This window comes from Phalangium opilio, unplaced genomic scaffold, assembly GCF_054372755.1.
Source record: "Phalangium opilio isolate 3A_F unplaced genomic scaffold, DU_Popi_V2 ptg001675l_1, whole genome shotgun sequence".
Taxonomy (NCBI): domain Eukaryota; kingdom Metazoa; phylum Arthropoda; class Arachnida; order Opiliones; family Phalangiidae; genus Phalangium; species Phalangium opilio.
The window spans coordinates 1,230,205-1,243,221 of NW_028324261.1; the positions used below are offsets into that span (position 1 = coordinate 1,230,205).

At 41.3% G+C, this 13,017-nt stretch overlaps 1 non-coding gene across 1 annotated transcript; it reads left to right on the forward strand.

Moving 5' to 3' along the window:
• The first annotated feature begins 250 nt into the window (after positions 1-250).
• On the forward strand, positions 251-323 carry TRNAS-GCU (transfer RNA serine (anticodon GCU)). The gene has a single exon. It is a non-coding gene; the product is annotated as a tRNA-Ser (tRNA).
• The last annotated feature ends 12,694 nt before the right edge of the window (positions 324-13,017 follow it).

A 13,017-nucleotide genomic window follows, 5' to 3' on the forward strand; every position in this document is an offset into this window, starting at 1 on the left:
GGTTGGTGGTTCGAGCACACCCGGGAGCGGTGCTATGAGGTCTCAGATGTTACGTAAAAAGTCAAAGTTTTTCCACAATACCGGACGACAATTTAATTTTTGGGCTTCCGTGGCGCAATGGTTAGCGCGTTCAGCTGCTATTCAAAAGACTGGTGGTTTGAGCCCTCCCGGGAGCGGTGTTGTGACGTCTCAGATGTAACATAAAATGTCAGAGTTTTTCCACAATACCTGACGAACATTGAAATTTTGGGCTTCCGTGGCGCAATGGTTAGCGCGTTCAGCTGCTAATCGAAAGGTTGGTGGTTCGAGCCCACCCGGGAGAGGTGTTGTGGGGTCTCAGATGTAGCGTAAAAAGTCAAAACTTTTCCACAATACGTGACAACCATTTAATTTCTGAGCTTCCGTGGCGCAATGGTTAGCGCGTTCAGCAGTTAACAAATAATTTAGTGGTTCGAGCCCACCCGGGAGCGGCGTTGTGGAATCTCAAACGTAACGTAGAAAGCCAAAGTTTTTCCACAAAACCTGACGACCATTTAATTTTTGGGCTTCCGTGGCGCAATGGTTAACGCGTTCGGCTGTTAACCAATAGGTTGGTGGTTCGAGCCCACCCGGGAGCGGTGTTGTGGGATCTCAAATGTAACGTAGAAAGCCAAAGTTTTTCCACAATACGTGACGACCATTTAATTTCTGAGCTTTCGTGGCTCAATGGTTAGCGCGTTCGGCTGTTAACCAATAGGTTGGTGGTTAGAGCCCATCCGGGAGCGGTGTTGTGAGGTCTCAGATGTGACGTAAAAAGTCAAGAATTTTCCACAATACCTAACAAGCATTTAACTTTTGGGCTTCCGTGGCGCAATGGTTAGCGCGTTCGGCTGTTAACCAATAGGTTGGTGGTTCGAGCCCATCCGGGAGCGGTGTTGTGAGGTCTCAGATGTGACGTAAAAAGTCAAGGTTTTTACACAATACCTGACGAGCATTTAACTTTTGGGCTTCCGTGGCGCAATGGTTTGCGCGTTCGGCTGTTAACCAATAGGTTGGTGGTTCGAGCCCATCCGGGAGCGGTGTTGTGAGGTCTCAGATGTGACGTAAAAAGTCAAGGTTTTTACACAATACCTGACGAGCATTTAATTTTTGGGCTTCCGTGGCGCAATGGTTAGCGCGTTCAGCTGTTAATCGAAAGGTTGGTGGTTCGAGCCCACCCGGGAGAGGTGTTGTGGGGTCTCAAATGTAACGTAGAAAGCCAAAGTTTTTCCACAATACCTGACAACAATTTAATTTCTGAGCTTCCGTGGCTCAATGGTTAGCGGGTTCGGCTGTTAACCAATAGGTTGGTGGTTCGAGCCCATCCGGGAGCGGTGTAGTGAGGTCTCAGATGTGACGTAAAAAGTCAAGGTTTTTACACAATACCTAACGAGCATTTAACTTTTGGGCTTCCGTGGCACAATGGTTAGCGCGTTCAGCTGTTAATCGAAAGGTTGGTGGTTCGAGCCCACCCGGGAGAGGTGTTGTGGGGTCTCAGATGTAGCGTAAAAAGTCAAAACTTTTCCACAATACGTGACGACCATTTAATTTCTGAGCTTTCGTGGCTCAATGGTTAGCGCGTTCGGCTGTTAACCAATAGGTTGGTGGTTAGAGCCCATCCGGGAGCGGTGTTGTGAGGTCTCAGATGTGACGTAAAAAGTCAAGGTTTTTCCACAATACCTGACGAACATTGAAGTTTTGGGCTTCCGTGGCGCAATGGTTAGCGCGTTCAGCTGTTAATCGAAAGGTTGGTGGTTCGAGCCCAACCGGGAGAGGTGTTGTGGGGTCTCAGATGTAGCGTAAAAAGTCAAAACTTTTCCACAATACGTGACAACCATTTAATTTCTGAGCTTCCGTGGCTGAATGGTTAGCGCGTTCGGCTGTTAACCAATAGGTTGGTGGTTAGAGCCCATCCGGGAGCGGTGTCGTGAGGTCTCAGATGTAACGTAAAATGTCAGAGTTTTTCCACAACACCTGACGAACATTTAATTTTTGGGCTTCCGTGGCGCAATTATTAGCGCGTTCAACTGTTAATCGAAAGGCTATTGGTTCAGGCCCACCCGGAAGAGGTGTTGTGGGGTCTCAGATGTAGCGTAAAAAGTCAAAACTTATCCACAATACGTGACAACCATTTAATTTCTGAGCTTCCGTGGCTCAATGGTTAGCGCGTTCGGCTGTTAACTAATAGGTTGGTGGTTCGAGCCCACCTGGGAGCGGTGGTGTGGGATCTCAAATGTAACGTAGAAAGCCAAACTTTTGCCACAATACCTGACGACCATTAAATTTTTGGGCTTCCTTGGCGCAATGTTTAGCGCGTTCGGCTGTTAACCGAAAGGTTGGTGGTTCGAGCCCAACCGGAAGAGGTGTTGTAGGGTCACACATGTAACGTAAAAAGTCATAACTTATCCACAATACCTGACAACCATTTAATTTCTGAGCTTCCGTGGCTCAAAGGTTAGCGCGTTCGGCTGTTAACCAATAGGTGTGTGGTTCGAGCCCATCCGGGAGCGGTTTTGTGACGTCTCAGATGTGACGTAAAAAGTCAAGGTTTTTTCCACAACACCTGACGACCATTTAATTTTTGGTCTTCCGTGGCGCAATGGTTAGCGCGTTCGGCTGTTAACCAATAGGTTGGTGGTTCGAGCCCATCCGGGAGCGGTGTTGTGAGGTCTCAGATGTAACGTAAAATGTCAGAGTTTTTCCACAATACCTGACGAACATTTAATTTTTGGGCTTCCGTGGCGCAATGATTAGCGCGTTCAGCTGTTAACCGAAAGGTTGGTGGTTCGAGCCCATCCGGGAGCGGTGTTGTGACGTCTCAGATGTAACGTAAAATGTCAAAACTTTTCCACACTATGTGACAACCACTTAAATTCTGAGCTTCCGTGGCTCAATGGTTAGCGAATTCGGCTGTTAACCAATAGGTTGGTGGTTCGAGCCCACCCGGGAGCGGTAACAATACCTGACGACCATTTAATTTTTGGGCTTCTGTGGCGCAATGTTTAGCGCGTTCGGCTGTTAAACAATAGGTTAGTGGTTCGAGCCCATCCGGGAACGGTGTTGTGAGGTCTCAGATGTGACGTAAAAAGTCAAGGTTTTTACACAATACCTGACGAGCATTTAATTTTTGGGCTTCCGTGGCGCAATGGTTAGCGCGTTCAGCTGTTATTCGAAAGGTTGGTGGTTCGAGCCCACCCGGGAGAGGTGTTGTAGGGTCTCAGATTGTTGAATCCGGCGATCCACAACGAGCCTGGTCATTTAGACCTAAATAATGATTGAAATTAATGGTTTTCCCCACTGGGGTTTTCCCAGGACCTTTTTTCCCATAAGCAGAAGTTATGGGTTTTTATGGTCCGAATTTAGTTTAGATACAGTTTAGTTAAGATTATTTAAGGTTTACTTATAATGAATACTTATGATTGATATGTTTTTTATGTAAAGACCTTTAAGATAACATTTAACTCTAAACCAAAATAAGAACTGTCGTATGGCACGGCCTGTAATTGCTAAGAAATACTGTACTATTGTAAAGGCTATAGTAATGCATTTGAAAGGTTCGACGGATGGTTTTTGTTACTAGGATGTTAAAAGGCCCTCTGGCCCTGTAAAGTCATAAAACTTCGGAGTGACGAATATTGGGGATCGCTTTGTAACAATAATAGGGGGTAAAACTTGAACTTTGTGTTAAAACTAGCAAAAGCAAAGCCTGAGTAGAACGTATTGGACTCTTGATGGAAAAAGAGCGCTTGTTACCATCGGACAATATAGAAAGCAAACCGACTCTGCCGAGAGAGGTTGTAAAAAAAGATTTAGAACTTTAGATAAACGGACGTGTTTTAAGGAAAATTAATGTAAAGATATGTTAATTTGAGTATGATTTGACAGACAATACAACAATTAAAGAAATTATTGACGATTGCATTTGGAGCTTCTTCGTTTTTGAATAAAGACACACAAATAAGTTAGGGATTTAGATCGGTGTTTCAGTCCGCCAATGTGATATCAGAAGGGTATCACAAACTCTTATGTTGGGATGGAAGTCGCAACATAAAATGGTGCCGAAACCCGGGACTAATTACGTGCTCGGGATTAATTACGCGCCCGGGACTAATTACGTGCTCGGGAAAAATTACGTTAATTGGACAATTTTGTGAAAATTGGACTTGGTTCGAGAACTTCGAAAAATTTTGGAAATCTTCAAGTCTCTAGTCAACTCCACGATGGATGCTTTTTGCCGATGCCTGAGAGAAAGGGAACATGAACGTGCCGCAAGAAGTCCAGCGGCGGAGAGCGACAAGGAGCGGGATAAAGGAGTCCCAGCCCAAAGACATCAGAGTCTACAGAAGCCGAAGGAGTGGTGTTTGTCAAGGTTGGATGCAACTATATGCAGTTTGGAAGCAACGAACAACCGTTCCAAATTGTCCCCCATCTAACCATACTAAAAACATTGAGCTACGACAAACAGGGGCCGAGATATTAAGCAAAATGTTCGTCAACTTTGGTATCGTCTCACTTATTTTTATAATGTTACTTATGATTTTTGCACTAAACTTTGGAGGCTCATAACTCTTGTTCTACAAGAGGTACTAAGATCTCCTTTGGATATGTTATAGTACTCTTTGCTCCCCATACAAGGATACTTTAAACTTGAGGCTACCTCAATATCGTCGTCAACTTACTTTTTGTCTCACTTATTGTTAGAAGGTTACTTTTGATTTTTGAAAATATACTTTGCAGGCTCGTAACTCTGGTTCTACCAGAGATACGGGGATGGCCTTAGAGTATGTTATAGACCAATTTGTCCCCCATCTAGCCACACTAAGAATTAGGGCTACGACAAACAGTAGTCGAGTAATTAAGCTAATCGTAAACAAACAAACCCCTCCATAGGAAATACATTAGACTAAATTCTGGAGGCTCGTAACTCTGGTTCTACCAGAGATACGGGGATGTAAATAATGTGACCTTGACACAAATGTTCGGATAATTATAAAGGTCTTTGCATGTTCCAAGCAAAAAAAAACTTCGCGGTTTCGAACCTGTGGCCTTCCGAGAGTGAGGCGGATGCGATAACCGCTACACTAAAGATATGTTATTATTTTTAATCGAAAGAACAGGGTCAAGTAATTAAGTAATACGTGAACAAACAAACCCCTCCATAGAAAATGCATTAGACTATACTTTGCAGGCTCGTAACTCTGTATCTACTGGAGATACGGGGATGTCCTTTGAGTATGTTATAGTCCAATTTGTCCCCCATCTAACCATACTAAAAACATTGAGCTACGACAAACAGTAGTCGAGTAATTAAGCTAATCGTAAACAAACAAACCCCTGCATAGGAAATGCATTAGATTATACTTTGCAGGCCCATAACTCTGTGTCTACTAGAGATACGGGCATGTCCTTAGGATATGTTATAGTCCAAATTGTCCCCCATCTAACCATACTAAACACTTTGGGCTACGACAAACAGGGGCCGAGTAATTAAGCTAAACGTAAACAAACAACCCGTCCATAGGAAATGCATTAGACTATATTTTGCGGGCCCATAACTCTGTGTCTACTAGAGATACGGGGATGTCCTTAGGATATGTTATAGTCCAAATTGTCCCCCATCTAACCATACTAAAAACATTGAGCTACGACAAACAAGGGCCGAGATATTAAGCAAAATGTTCGTCAACTTTGGTATCGTCTCACTTATTTTTATAATGTTACTTATGATTTTTGCACTAAACTTTGGAGGCTCATAACTCTTGTTCTACAAGAGGTACTGGGATCTCCTTTGGATATGTTATAGTACTCTTTGCTCCCCATACAAGGATACTTTAAACTTGAGGCTACCTCAATATCGTCGTCAACTTACTTTTTGTCTCACTTATTGTTAGAAGGTTACTTTTGATTTTTGAAAATATACTTTGCAGGCTCGTAACTCTGGTTCTACCAGAGATACGGGGATGTCCTTAGAGTATGTTATAGACCAATTTGTCCCCCATCTAGCCACACTAAGAATTAGGGCTACGACAAACAGTAGTCGAGTAATTAAGCTAATCGTAAACAAACAAACCCCTCCATAGGAAATACATTAGACTAAATTCTGGAGGCTCGTAACTCTGGTTCTACCTGAGATACGGGGATGTAAATAATGTGACCTTGACACAAATGTTCGGATAATTATAAAGGTCTTTGCATGTTCCAAGCAAAAAAAAACTTCGCGGTTTCGAACCTGTGGCCTTCCGAGAGTGAGGCGGATGCGATAACCGCTACACTAAAGATATGTTATTATTTTTAATCGAAAGAACAGGGTCAAGTAATTAAGCAATACGTGAACAAACAAACCCCTCCATAGAAAATGCATTAGACTATACTTTGCAGGCTCGTAACTCTGTATCTACTGGAGATACGGGGATGTCCTTTGAGTATGTTATAGTCCAATTTGTCCCCCATCTAACCATACTAAAAACATTGAGCTACGACAAACAGTAGTCGAGTAATTAAGCTAATCGTAAACAAACAAACCCCTGCATAGGAAATGCATTAGACTATACTTTGCAGGCTCATAACTCTGTGTCTACTAGAGATACGGGCATGTCCTTAGGATATGTTATAGTCCAAATCGTCCCTCATCTAACCATACTAAAAACTTTGGGCTACGACAAACAGGGGCCGAGTAATTAAGCTAAACGTAAACAAACAACCCGTCCATAGGAAATGCATTAGACTATATTTTGCAGGCTTAATTACTCGGCCCCTGTTTGTCGTAGCTCAATGTTTTTAGTATGGTTAGATGGGGGACAAATTGGACTATAACATACTCAAAGGACATCCCCGTATCTCCAGTAGAAACAGAGTTACGAGCCTGCAAAGTATAGTCTAATGCATTTCCTATGGAGGGGGTTTGTTTCGTTACGTTTTGCCTAAGTACTCGGCCCCTGTTTGTCGTAGCCCAAAGTTTTTATTATGGTTAGATGGGGGACAATTTGGACTATAACATATCCTAAGGACATCCCCGTATCTCTAGTAGACACAGAGTTATGGGCCTGCAAAGTATAGTCTAATGCATTTCCTATGGAGGGGTTTGTTTGTTTACGATTAGCTTAATTACTCGACTACTGTTTGTCGTAGCTCAATGTTTTTAGTATGGTTAGATGGGGGACAAATTGGACTATAACATACTCAAAGGACATCCCCGTATCTCCAGTAGAAACAGAGTTACGAGCCTGCAAAGTATAGTCTAATGCATTTCCTATGGAGGGGTTGTTTGTTTACGTTTAGCTTAATTACTCGGCCCCTGTTTGTCGTAGCCCAAAGTTTTTAGTATGGTTAGATGGGGGACAATTTGGACTATATCATATCCTAAGGACATCCCCGTATCTCTAATAGACACAGAGTTTTGGGCCTGCAAAGTATAGTCTAATGCATTTCCTATGGACGGGTTGTTTGTTTACGTTTAGCTTAATTACTCGGCCCCTGTTTGTCGTAGCTCAATGTTTTTAGTATGGTTAGATGGGGGACAATTTGCACTATAACATATCCTAAGGACATCCCCGTATCTCTAGTAGACACAGAGTTATGGGCCTGCAAATTATAGTCTAATGCATTTCCTATGGACGGGTTGTTTGTTTACGTTTAGCTTAATTACTCGGCCCCTGTTTGTCGTAGCTCAATGTTTTTAGTATGGTTAGATGGGGGACAATTTGGACTATAACATATCCTAAGGACATCCCGGTATCTCTAGTAGACACAGAGTTATGGGCCTTGCAAAGTATAGTCTAATGCATTTTCTATGGAGGGGTTTGTTTGTTCACGTATTGCTTAATTACTTGACCCTGTTCTTTCGATTAAAAATAATAACATATCTTTAGTGTAGCGGTTATCGCATCCGCCTCACTCCCGGAAGGCCACAGGCTCGAAACCGCGAAGCTTTTTTTTTTTGCTTGGAACATGCAAAGACCTTTATAATTATCCGAACATTTGTGTCAAGGTCACATTATTTACATCCCCGTATCTCTGGTAGAACCAGAGTTACGAGCCTGCAAACTTTATTTTCAAAAATCAAAAGTAACCTTCTAACAATAAGTGAGACAAAAAATAAGTTGACGACGATATTGAGGTAGCCTCAAGTTTAAAGTATCCTTGTATGGGGAGCAAAGAGTACTATAACATATCCAAAGGAGATCCCAGTATCTCTTGTAGAACAAGAGTTATGAGCCTCCAAAGTTTAGTGCAAAAATCATAAGTAACATAATAAAAATAAGTGAGACGATACCAAAGTTGACGAACATTTTGCTTAATATCTAGGCCCCTGTTTGTCGTAGCTCAATGTTTTTAGTATGGTTAGATGGGGGACAATTTGGACTATAACATATCCTAAGGACATCCCCGTATCTCTAGTAAACACAGAGTTATGGGCCTGCAAAGCATAGTCTAATGCATTTCCTTTGGACGGGTTGTTTGTTTACGTTTAGCTTAATTACTCGGCCCCTGTTTTTCGTAGCTCAATGTTTTTAGTATGGTTAGATGGGGGACAAATTGGAATATAACATACTCAAAGGACCTCGCCGTATCTACAGTAGAAACAGAGTTACGAGCCTGCAAAGTATAGTCTAATGCATTTTCTATGGAGGGGTTTGTTTGTTCATGTATTGCTTAATTACTTGAACCTGTTCTTTCGATTAAAAATAATAACATATCTTTAGTGTAGCGGTTATCGCATCCGCCTCACTCCCGGAAGGCCACAGGTTCGAAACCGCGAAGTTTTTTTTTTTTGCTTGGAACATGCAAAGACCTTTATAATTATCCGAACATTTGTGTCAAGGTCACATTATTTACATCCCCGTATCTCTGGTTGATCCAGAGTTACGAGCCTGCAAACTTTATTTTCAAAAATCAAAAGTAACCTTCTAACAATAAGTGAGACAAAAAATAAGTTGACGACGATATTGAGGTAGCCTCAAGTTTAAAGTATCCTTGTATGGGGAGCAAAGAGTACTATAACATATCCAAAGGAGATCCCAGTATCTCTTGTAGAACAAAAGTTATGAGCCTCCAAAGTTTAGTGCAAAAATCATAAGTAACATAATAAAAATAAGTGAGACGATACCAAAGTTGACGAACATTTTGCTTAATATCTCGGCCCCTGTTTGTCGTAGCTCAATGTTTTTACTATGGTTAGATGGGGGACAATTTGGACTATAACATATCCTAAGGACATCCCCGTATCTCTAGTAAACACAGAGTTATGGGCCTGCAAAGCATAGTCTAATGCATTTCCTTTGGACGGGTTGTTTGTTTACGTTTAGCTTAATTACTCGGCCCCTGTTTTTCGTAGCTCAATGTTTTTAGTATGGTTAGATGGGGGACAAATTGGACTATAACATACTCAAAGGACATCCCCGTATCTCCAGTGGAAACAGAGTTACGAGCCTGCAAAGTATAGTCTAACTCATTTCCTATGGAGGGGGTTTGTTTCTTTACGTTTCGCTTAAGTACTAGGCCCCTGTTTGTCGTAGCCCAAAGTTTTTAGTATGGTTAGATGAATGACAAATTGGACTATAACAGATCCTAAGGACATCCCGGTATGTCTAGTAGACACAGAGTTATGGGCCTTGCAAAGTATAGTCTAATGCATTTTCTATGGAGGGGTTTGTTTGTTCACGTATTGCTTAATTACTTGACCCTGTTCTTTCGATTAAAACTAATAACATAACTTTAGTGTAGCGGTTATCGCATCCGCCTCACTCCCGGAAGGCCACAAGTTCGAAACCGCGAAGCTTTTTTTTTTTGCTTGGAACATGCAAAGACCTTTATAATTATCCGAACATTTGTGTCAAGGTCACATTATTTACATCCCCGTATCTCTGGTAGAACCAGAGTTACGAGCCTGCAAACTTTATTTTCAAAAATCAAAAGTAACCTTCTAACAATAAGTGAGACAAAAAATAAGTTGACGACGATATTGAGGTAGCCTCAAGTTTAAAGTATCCTTGTATGGGGAGCAAAGAGTACTATAACATATCCAAAGGAGATCCCAGTATCTCTTGTAGAACAAGAGTTATGAGCCTCCAAAGTTTAGTGCAAAAATCATAAGTAACATAATAAAAATAAGTGAGACGATACCAAAGTTGACGAACATTTTGCTTAATATCTCGGCCCCTGTTTGTCGTAGCTCAATGTTTTTAGAATGGTTAGATGGGGGACAATTTGACCTATAACATATTCTAAGGACATCCCCGTATCTCTAGTAAACACAGAGTTATGGGCCTGCAAAGCATAGTCTAATGCATTTCCTTTGGACGGGTTGTTTGTTTACGTTTAGCTTAATTACTCGGCCCCTGTTTTTCGTAGCTCAATGTTTTTAGTATGGTTAGATGGGGGACAAATTGGACTATAACATACTCAAAGGACATCCCCGTATCTCTAATAGACACAGAGTTATGGGCCTGCAAAGTATAGTCTAACTCATTTCCTATGGAGGGGGTTTGTTTCTTTACGTTTCGCTTAAGTACTCGGCCCCTGTTTGTCGTAGCCCAAAGTTTTTAGTATGGTTAGATGAATGACAAATTGGACTATAACATATCCTAAGGACATCCCGGTATGTCTAGTAGACACAGAGTTATGGGCCTTGCAAAGTATAGTCTAATGCATTTTCTATGGAGGGGTTTGTTTGTTCACGTATTGCTTAATTACTTGACCCTGTTCTTTCGATTAAAAATAATAACATATCTATAGTGTAGCGGTTATCGCATCCGCCTCACTCCCGGAAGGCCACAGGTTCGAAACCGCGAAGATTTTTTTTTTTTTTGCTTGGAACATGCAAAGACCTTTATAATTATCCGAACATTTGTGTCAAGGTCACATTATTTACATCCCCGTATCTCTGGTAGAACCAGAGTTACGAGCCTGCAAACTTTATTTTCAAAAATCAAAAGTAACCTTCTAACAATAAGTGAGACAAAAAATAAGTTGACGACGATATTGAGGTAGCCTCAAGTTTAAAGTATCCTTGTATGGGGAGCAAAGAGTACTATAACATATCCAAAGGAGATCCCAGTATCTCTTGTAGAACAAGAGTTATGAGCCTCCAAAGTTTAGTGCAAAAATCATAAGTAACATAATAAAAATAAGTGAGACGATACCAAAGTTGACGAACATTTTGCTTAATATCTCGGCCCCTGTTTGTCGTAGCTCAATGTTTTTAGTATGGTTAGATGGGGGACAATTTGGACTATAACATATCCTAAGGACATCCCCGTATCTCTAGTAAACACAGAGTTATGGGCCTGCAAAGCATAGTCTAATGCATTTCCTTTGGACGGGTTGTTTGTTTACGTTTAGCTTAATTACTCGGCCCCTGTTTTTCGTAGCTCAATGTTTTTAGTATGGTTAGATGGGGGACAAATTGGAATATAACATACTCAAAGGACCTCGCCGTATCTACAGTAGAAACAGAGTTACGAGCCTGCAAAGTATAGTCTAATGCATTTTCTATGGAGGGGTTTGTTTGTTCATGTATTGCTTAATTACTTGAACCTGTTCTTTCGATTAAAAATAATAACATATCTTTAGTGTAGCGGTTATCGCATCCGCCTCACTCCCGGAATATAGAACCAGAGTTACGAGCCTGCAAACTTTATTTTCAAAAATCAAAAGTAACCTTCTAACAATAAGTGAGACAAAAAATAAGTTGACGACGATATTGAGGTAGCCTCAAGTTTAAAGTATCCTTGTATGGGGAGCAAAGAGTACTATAACATATCCAAAGGAGATCCCAGTATCTCTTGTAGAACAAGAGCTATGAGCCTCCAAAGTTTAGTGCAAAAATCATAAGTAACATAATAAAAATAAGTGAGACGATACCAAAGTTGACGAACATTTTGCTTAATATCTCGGCCCCTGTTTGTCGTAGCTCAATGTTTTTAGTATGGTTAGATGGGGGACAATTTGGACTATAACATATTCTAAGGACATCCCCGTATCTCTAGTAAACACAGAGTTATGGGCCTGCAAAGTATAGTCTAATGCATTTCCTTTGGACGGGTTGTTTGTTTACGTTTAGCTTAATTACTCGGCCCCTGTTTTTCGTAGCTCAATGTTTTTAGTATGGTTAGATGGGGGACAAATTGGACTATAACATACTCAAAGGACATCTCCGTATCTCCAGTGGAAACAGAGTTACGAGCCTGCAAAGTATAGTCTAACTCATTTCCTATGGAGGGGGTTTGTTTCTTTACGTTTCGCTTAAGTACTCGGCCCCTGTTTGTCGTAGCCCAAAGTTTTTAGTATGGTTAGATGAATGACAAATTGGACTATAACATATCCTAAGGACATCCCGGTATGTCTAGTAGACACAGAGTTATGGGCCTTGCAAAGTATAATCTAATGCATTTTCTATGGAGGGGTTTGTTTGAAAGAACAGGGTCAAGTAATTAAGCAATACATGAAGAAACAAACCCCTCCATAGAAAATGCATTAGACTATACTTTGCAGGCTCGTAACTCTGTTTCTACTGTAGATACGGCGATGTCCTTTGAGTATGTTATATTCCAATTTGTCCCCCATCTAACCATACTAAAAACATTGAGCTACGAACAGCAGGGGCTGAGTAATTAAGCTAAACGTAAACAAACAACCCGTCCATAGGAAATACATTAGACTAAATTCTGGAGGCTCGTAACTCTGGTTCTACCAGAGATACGGGGATGTAAATAATGTGACCTTGACACAAATGTTCGGATAATTATAAAAAAAAACTTCGCGGTTTCGAACCTGTGGCCTTCCGGGAGTGAGGCGGATGCGATAACCGCTACACTAAAGATATGTTATTATTTTTAATCGAAAGAACAGGGTCAAGTAATTAAGCAATACGTGAACAAACAAACCCCTCCATAGAAAATGCATTAGACTATACTTTGCAGGCTCGTAACTCTGTTTCTACTGGAGATTCGGGGATGTCCTTTGAGTATGATATAGTCCAATTTGTCGCCCATCTAACCA